We start from the raw sequence: 9,864 nt of genomic DNA, 5'->3' as shown, positions 1-9,864 counted from the left end.
ATAGCTGGTAAAAACATCCAGCAAAGCAGCTAAATACACGCTTAATGCACAAAAATTACTATCTATTTCATATACAAATAACAAACTGAGGGGGAAAAATCAAAGAAACAACACCTTTCATGATAGCCTCAAATAATTTAAAATATCTTGGGATTATTCTAACCAAGTGAGTGAAAGACTTGTATGATAAAGAAAAGTTTTTGAAGAAAGAAACTGAAGAAATTGTCAAATGATAGGTTTCCTATACTCACTGGTAGATTAACAGTATAAATGATCAAACTACCAAAAGCAATCTACATATTTAATGCAATATCCATCAACATAACAAAATCAACCTCAATCTTCATTGATCTTTAAAGAACAATTCTCAACTTCATATGGAAACACAAAATAACCAGGATAGCTAAAATTTCTTTAAAAATTAAAAACTTATGGGAGATCTCACCATCCCTGACCTCAAGTTATGCTACAAACCTATAGTAATAAAAACTTTATGGTACTGACATAAAAACACAGACATTTTTATCCAAGAAATCAAATTGAAGACCCAGACATAAACTCTCATACCTATGGACATGTGACTTTTGATAAAGAAACCAGAAATACATACTGGAAAGAAGACACTTTCTTCAAGAAATATGGTGTGGTCGAGGAAGACGCCTGCGTGTGGAAGAATGCAGTTAGATGCATACCCATCATTCTGCACAAAACTCAACTCCACAACGTTCAAAGACCTCAACAGACCGGATACATTAAACCTTATTGAAGGGAGGGGAGAACAGCCTTGAGAACATTTAAAGACTTTCGGAACAGAACACTGATAGTATAGGCACTAAAATCAGCAACTAATAAATGGGACCTCATGAAATGAAAAACTTCTGCATAGCAAACAGTGTCATCATCTCAGAAAAGTCAGTAACCAACTCCACATGTGATGGAGGGCTAATACCCAAAATAAATGAAGAACTCAAGAAACTATCTATCAAAAAAGAAACTCATTTTAAAATGTGGTACAGATCTAAACTGAGTGTTCTCAATAGAAGAAATTCGAATGACTTCGAAATGCTTAAAGAAGTGTTCGACATACTTAACTATGAGGGAATGACATTTCAAATTTTCTTTGAGACCCTACCTTACACTTGTTAAAATGGCTAACTTCAATAGCACAAGTGACAGCCCGTGGGGACAATGATGTAGAGCAAGGGAACACTTCCATTGCTGGCGGAAGTGAAGACTTATACAGCCAGTATGAAAATCAATAACGCAGTGACTCAGAGAGTTGGGAACCAATCAATAGCAAGACTCAGCTATGTCACTATTGGGCATATACTCAATGGATACTGCATCTTAACACAGAGAAACTTGTTCAACCATAGTCATCATTACTCTATTATAATAGGCAGAAAAATGAAAACAATATAGATGACCCTGAACCAAAGACTGGATAAAATGTGGTACATTTCACACAACGGAGTATTACTCAGAGCAGTACAGAAAGAAAGAAAGAAAGAAAGAAAGAAAGAAAGAAAGAAAGAAAGAAAGAAAGAAAGAAAGGAAGGAAGGAAGGAAGAAAGAAAGAAAGAAAGAAAAGAAGGAAGAAGAAAAAGAAAGAGGGAGGGAGAGAAATGAAACAAAGAAACAAAATAAAGAAATGAAACAAAAAAGCAAAAAGAAAGAAACAGAAAAAATGAAACAAAGATAACAACAGGAAATTTGTAGACCAACTGATGAAACTGGAAAAAGCCGTTCTGAGTGACGGTAACCCAGACCCAGAAAGATAAATATAGTGTATATTCATTTGTGTCTGAATATTAGCTACAAATTAAATAAATGATAACTGAGCTACAATCTGTAGACTCAGAGAGGTTAGGTGTAGAAGAAAGGACTAAGGGGAACACATGGTTTTCCCTGGGAGGGGAATAGGGCTTCTGGGAAGGCATGAAAATGGTGGTGGGGAGTGACAAGAATGAGAGATTCAGGGAGGAGAGAAAGAGGGTAAGATCTAGAGGTATAGGGGGAGGGAAACTGTATTCATATATTTCATGAGAAAAGAAATTACCTTTAATGAAAGGTGAAAAGTTTTTTAAAAATTATTTTTAAAAATCAAAGTATCATACAAAGACACCAAAAGAGAGGCATATAATGAAATGATCACGTTACTTCTGATCTATGTTCATCCATGAAGGGTTTCAAACATGCAAAACCTGTGCACTAAACAAAACTTAGACTTCTGTTTTGTAATCTCACCCAATGCACACAGCACACACACACTTCACACATACATAATACAGAAATACTCATAAACATATCTATATACATAGCACTATGTAACACACATACACATACACGTACACATACAGCACACAATCCACAGATTCACGTAGACAAAACAGCATACATGGACACACATATAAACATAGCACTAAGTAAGCACACATGCACTATATAAATATATACATACAACATGTGATTCCCTGCTATTGTTATTACTGAGTAATAAATGACACCAAATAATGCACAGAATTTCAATGTTCAGGTGGATTCCTTTTTATAACTATACACGTTTGTACCTGACACTCTAATCAAGATGTAGTCAGATTCCAAACACTCCAACCCGTACTTCATAACCCTCAACCTCACCCCGGAAAATATTGTTCTATTTTAATCATTGATGAATTATGCTATTTTTGGAGTGTATGTAAGTATAATCATACAACAGTCATTCATTAGTGCTACCTAATATGTTCACTTGGTCTCTTTCTGTAGTTCACTAATGAACTGCAGCTCACAGCTTGAAAGAAATATTTTGCTTTAATACATAAACTAAGAATAAGTGAGACTGGCTTAGTTGGGTTTCAATGCCAATTCTTCAGCCTCATCTACAGAGACTCTAATTGGAATGTAGATTACCAGCCCTACTCTAAATTGACTAATGCGTGTGTCCCAGTATGGTTCTGATACAGGTTGTTCAAGGACTGTGGTCTGACAGGGTTGCAACTGGGTTCCTCAATCATTCTAAACAATGCTCTCACCACGTCACCACCTCCATCCCATCTAAGAAAATACAATGACTCCTTGTTTATTGCCTATTGAATCAAGCCAAAGTACCTTTGCCTGACACATGAAGCTCTCCATCAAAGGGTCCTGCTTGCCTGCTTGACACACCTTCCTATTACTCAGCAATGAGAACTTCCATGATCGTCAGTCTCTTTACTGACCTCACTGCCCATGCGTCCCTCCACTGCAGACTCGGGAGCTAAATTTCTACTGCAATGAAGAACCTGTCGATGCTTGCTAAATTGAATAACAGCTTCAAATTTATATTCTCTGGGAACTGCGTGTGTGGTGGCTGAACTTGTGGTGGGCGGCTAACTAATAGCCAAATCTGTCAGGCATCATAGACCCATTCCGGTAGGCCCTATATCCATTGAAAGATGTCTGCTGCTAATTGTCCCCTGAGAAACCAGCTCTCTGTCATTCCTCAGAGAGTTCATTCTTTGACTCTATTAACTTTATAGAACATTGATACTGTGTGGTCAGATTTGGGAATATATGCCTAGTTTAACTTTAGTGTCTCTTACTCTGTAAACTGGAGAGGGATGACCCCTTGAGTTATGGATGAAAACAAAGCTGTAGTAATATATAACTCCATGTAAGAAAAATGGATAGAAGAAAGGTGAGGGGAGAGCTGAAGGAGGCTTATTCTGTTTTCTCTTCTCTGGGTGCCATGTCTTTTGCTATCATGGTTTGATTCCCTCTATTTGTCCCCTATTCATCAACAATACATTCTTAAGTTTGTTTTATTTCAAGCATTTTCACAGATCCTGAGGTCATAAGTAATGCTAAAATAAAATCCATGTCCTTGTGGGATTTATATTCTATTGGGATAATGATCCTCTAGACACACTAATAATCTTCTAAATATGTAATAAAAGAGACTATGAAACAAGGCAAGGTGAAGGAAAGGGTACACTACCTACAGTTAGATAGAAAGGTCTCAGTGAAGGTGCACTTCAAGAGAACTAAAGTAGAGAGGAAAGAAATCATCTAATCATATGAAGAAGACAATTTCAAATAAAAGAGACAGTGCACAGGTCTCAGGGTCACGTGTTTGAAGAAGACAAAGAAAGAGACTAGAAAATTATTGGGCATTAAAGCACAAAGAACTTGGTTATTAGAACTTGTGAACTGTTATAAGAACTTGAACTTAAATCAAAGATTGGTAGGGACATGAAAGGAAAGAATTTATGGGAGTAAAGAAGCACACAGTAAATTACCTCCATGGCGATAGTAAAGAAAAGCTGCAGAGAATAGGGTTTTATTTTACAAGGTATTCTAATGCAAGGTCTTTTCCTACTCAGTTCATGGGTTGGCCAAAATCATTCACCACAAGCCAGTTTGGGTGGGTTGTTGATTAAAGTTCTTTGAGCTGAGCGATGTTGACTCTCAGATGAACACTGACTTCAGTTGTTTGTTTAAGTCTGTTGAGACATCCTGTTGTTTGACCTTTTGCAGATGGGAGTATAATCCTCTGACAGTCATCAACCTGTGTGTTAAACAGTCATAGCCCTGCTTACTTCATTGTTACCCACAGGAGTTTTCATTACTCTAAGTTGATTAACAATAACATATTGTCTTGAGCTGAAGTACATATGATATGATTTACGATTCATGGAGTCACTCTTGTAACCGGATTGAAAACAGGATACAGGAAAGGAGAGACTATTATAATAAATCAAATGAACAACAGTGTTCATTTAGAGCACAGAGCTGTGGAACGAAGAGGGAGGTAGTAGGATCGTGGGCGGATTCTGAATTAACAATGACACAATGCATGAAAATATGGGTACCAGAAAGAAGATTCCCGAGAATATTTTCAAGGCTTTTCTCTTGAGAAACATGAAAGACAGAGGCTTCATTTATGAGTATTACAGAAGGAGCAAGGTATTGTAACACGTTTTTATGTATTAACTTTGAGAAGCTTTTTATATATTTATGTGGTGATCTTCAGATGGTTGTGTATGTGAATTTGTAATGTTTATGTAATATGTTGAGCTTGGGCAATATAAATGGATACATGTGCACAAACATATAGACACACATATTTACAGTCATAAGACTATGGACAGTTAAATAAAGAGAAGGAATATTGCCTAGGGACTGAGAGATGGGGGGTGTTATCAACATATAGCTATCAAAGAGATTCACAAGGATAAATAATAAAAAGAAATGCACAGGTACAGAAGAAAATTTGGAAGAGTCTAAAACCCAAAATCACACATAAAAAATAATTTAGAAAGGATATTATGATCAAAGGTGTCAAACCTGAAGTTTAAGAATTAATTATTGAGTTCAGGAACATGAAATACATTGATAATTTTCGTAAAAGCACACTCAGTAGAATTCTAAGGATGGGTTAATTACTTGTAACAATGGCTTTCACAGAAAACTGGAGAAGATGAATTGTAGGTAAAACATAAAAAGTAACTCAATAGCTCATTGGAAAAATGATTAAGTAGTTGTACTAGCCAAAGAGGAAATACATTCCATCTTAGATATGGATATATATGTATGTATCTATATCTATACCTATCTTTATCTATATCTATATATTTATATTTATATCTATAATCTATCTATATCATTTATATCATCTATATCCATATCTATATCTAATCTATATATATATTATCTATCTATCTCTATCTCTCTCTGTTTCTGACTCTATCTCTGTCTCTGTCTCTGTCTCTATCTCTATTGATATCTATATCTAGCTATATATCATATACATTTGATATAATATATGATATTTTCTCTATATATTCTACATATGTTCTATATAAATTATAACATATATAGATTATACTGATATGATAATATATGATATGATAATATATTTAGTATACATTAATATTTTACTTCATTAATTATAATATTGATATAATTGATAAATATATTAATATACCATAGTCATGATATATTATGATTAGATATAATATCATATATATAGATATAGAATGATCGTGAGCTCAGGATGTAATCTAAGAGGAGAAGAGGGTGTATTGAAGGAGGTGTGGAGGGGGTAGGGAGAGAAGAGATACATCTGAATTGGTTTACTGAGATTGGTGTCCAGAAGTAGAATGTTAAAAAGAGAAAAGATTGAGTGTGAGAATGCAGTACGTATGTCTATTCCCAGGAGAAAAGCATGTACTTAGGCACTGGGGAGTGTACATAGGGTAGCAAGAATCTATACCATCCTTCTTTCTATTGCTTACATTTTTGTCACAGTTAGAAACTGGAGCCATTAATCAAGATTATGGGTAGGGCAAGTTGTAGGATCAAGGAGACAGCTAAGTCCCCTATGAGAACTGGAGCATGAAGGAATACATGAAATTCTCATAACAATTTCTAGGCAACACTGAGGCAGCAGAGGAGGTGGTGTCAGGAGTGTGAATGAGGAGTAGTAAGTCCCATCTTTACTAGCTACACCTTGCAGATGAAACAGATCTATGAAAGCTATCCCCAAGGTCATGTGTCCAACTTCGTGACTCTCCACAACATACTCTTATTTTGAACTTGTTTTCAAGTGTTCGTTTCATTCTTCAAAAAGAGTGCAAACCCTCCTCTACACTCCAGGATGGCAGGAGAGTGGCACTTGAGGCTTTGGCATAAACATACTTAACTTCATCATTTATGAAATCACAACTGTTCACTTTCTGACTGAAAACCTTACACAGAACAGTGACTGTATCCTATTCCCTGTGGAATGCTATAAAGGAACTGGTCCCTAATTACAGAGAAGCACTAATTTAAGCAAAGGACAATAAGATTAAGTGAAACAAAGGCCAGCCATGTTGGCATGAGCCAACCATCATGGCATATATTTGTAATCCCTTGGCTTAAGAGGATGAGTCAAGAAGATCAACAGGAGACCAACCTGGATTCCATAATAAATTCAAGGCCAGCCTAGAGTACATAATTAGACCAGATTACAAAATGTCAATATAAACTTATAACAAGAACAATGAACTTTCCACAGCCACTTGGGTTAAGCAAGAAACCCCAGCTAAGAAAAGAGTCCTAATTTCTCTAAATTGGAAAAATAGTAGAGTTTATTATGCCCTTGATCATAAAACACTGTATCTGGTAAGGAATTTGGAAACACCCAGGAAATAGACTCAATCATTTCTGAGTATATAGCTTTTATTGACAATATATTGCAAGGCAACCTATTTTGCAAAGCCTGTCAGAATATCTTCTTACAATATTAAAAAGAAATAAAGGAAATTAAAGGTTTTTTCCCTTTGTGTCCCTTCATATAGTTGGAAATCAGATATCTGCCCTTCAAAGACTTGAGCTTGAGTTACTATGTTACCTCTCTGAATTCCCAGGAAAGGAAATGTCTAACATGTGCAAACCGTATCTTTATGGTGAATGGCCTTTACCAGGTTGTATGTAATCTGAGCCTAAAATACCAATGGCAACACTAGAGAAATCCAGCAGAGGAGGAAATGGAGAGAAAACAGAAGAGAAGGAGAGCTTGAAAACTATTCTTCACGGCAAGCACAGAATTTTCTCCTAGGGTTGAATAAAGGGCAGACACGTCTTCATTTAAGCCCTCAAGGAAAGTAATAACTGCCACTTCCATCGAACCTGCTTTAGTTTATGTTTTTAACATTATCAGAATATATTTTAAAGCATCTATTAATTGAAACTACCGGCTAAATCAGAAGTTATGTGGGAATGAATTCCCGTGGACTCTAATGGCTAAAATCACTAGTTATGGGATAAAAGGACTGGAGTGAGGCTGAGTCCCGTACTTAGTTCATGATCTGGGAAGGGCGTCCTATTTCTTCTCCATGTTTCACTGACTGTGACAATAACATTGACATCACCGCCATTCAACAGTCATCTATCACCTCCTAGCTACATACAAGACGTACATCTCCTTAGCCTTTGAATATATATGTGTGTGTTCCTTTGACTTGCTTGCCTAGAAGTAGAAGTTCCAGGAGCTTTCACCAAATTTGCCTCACAGTTTTCTCTACTAATATGACTATCAGTGAAAGCTTGACTACCCAGCATACCTAGCAACTTGAATGACCAGAACAAAACAAACACGTTTTGTAAAGGTTTATGAAAAATACTGGAACGTAAAATAAGTGATAGCATAGTCATCTGGCATTTTGAATATAGTGTAATTCAGGGATAGCTTTGTATGTCTGAGTAGGTTTAAAATGACTATCAAGCTACATTAAAGAGCTGAGGGACCTGCAATAGTGGGAAGTCATTTCTAAATCCCGGGCTGAAAAAAATAACAGGAAGAAGCAGCGTTACCAGTGCCTGATGATTAATAGTCCCATGGAAGGGTTATCAAGTGCAAGGGCATCACTATGGGGTGGTTCAGACATCACCAAACATTACACAGTTGTAGAAAGGAAGTGGAGCAGGTAGGGAAAGCCATGCAATCTCCTGTGACTTAGATCAATGGTCACCTACAGGAAGAAGGATATACGCTAGAGTTTGCAAAAGTCACTTTCCCTGATTAACAAAGCAAGGAAAGAAAAACAGAGACTGCAAGAGCTGGAAGGAGTTTGGCTGGGAGGCATAATCTCCATACCGACATTACTACGCACTGCATCATATCGATATTCTTTTATAAAACCAAAAGGTCCGATTTCATCAAGGTCAGGAGAATAATCTTTTGGCCCTTTAAGGAGCTGTAAATATGGCGTGCCGGTTAGCCTATAACGCTGCACCCCTTCAATTCAATTCCTCATTTTGAAACCCAACCATAAAATTATTTTCATTTATGCCTTCTAAATGTAATGTTGCTACCGCTGTTAATTGTAATGTGAATATCTGTGATTCCCAATCGTTTGAGGCAACCCCCTTGAAAGGATAGCGGCCGCGCCCCACAGGTTGAGAACTGCTGGCCTAAAAGAAACGGAACATCGTCTACAATTTTTAAACCTAATAGCGCCTTGCTGTGCAAAACAGTCATTCTAAGTTGCAAGGAGTTCAGAGAAGTTTGTCCTTTAGTGCCCCTTTCTTCTAAATGTACTTAGCAAGAAAACGATACAGCTCCAATCTCTCCTTCCAGCCCAGCAGTCTAGCCAACCACTGCTTAGTTTAACCAATTAGCAATTTGCAGGGGGAAATGTGAACAAATTAATGCTGATGACTTGGGTTCACTAATTGGCTGCAGAGCTGTCGGAGTGGCGGTGCAGTTGCTAAATCAAATTGATAGCTAAGGGCCATGAGCTGTTCGGCAGTCTGCTCTTTTCATGTGGGGCTTCAAGGCCAAGGAAGTGGCGTGTTTACTGCGGGACCTCGGTCAATCTGCCTTAACCAGCCCATCATGCCCACAGCTGGGGATGGTCAGCATTTTGATTGTGGGGATGTATCTCTGAAAAGGCCAGCAGCTGCCACTCTTAGGGAAAGATGCTCATCCATTCTGACAAGCGGGGAGGCATCGGAGGTGAACCGTGAAGCTAGCGCAGTTTTCAATGATGATAATAGGTTGATTCCTTGGCCGCCACAGGCTGGAGGGCAGAGCTTGAACTCGGTCAGCTTGGCTAAGTCGCAGGGTACTCCCTGTGACTGTTTTCTCATTCCGTGAAGAGTGCCTGTGACAGAGCACTGCTGGCCCAGGAAAAGATCATGCTGTGTGCTCATGGGATGAGGACTCTGGTTTTGAATTTAACTTAGTTCACAAGAACTTAATCAACAGAGTAGATTTGGTTCCTTTGACATTTGGCTCTACACTTTCTTTTTTCTCTCTTTCTTTTAAAAATGTTTGTTTATTTAACAAATGCATAAATATGTGAACGGAACATGCGCATGTCTGGATGTGCACGCAGG

The sequence above is a fragment of the Rattus norvegicus genome, chromosome 1 (genome assembly GCF_036323735.1).
Source record: "Rattus norvegicus strain BN/NHsdMcwi chromosome 1, GRCr8, whole genome shotgun sequence".
Classification (NCBI taxonomy): domain Eukaryota; kingdom Metazoa; phylum Chordata; class Mammalia; order Rodentia; family Muridae; genus Rattus; species Rattus norvegicus.
This window is presented reverse-complemented; position numbering follows the sequence as displayed.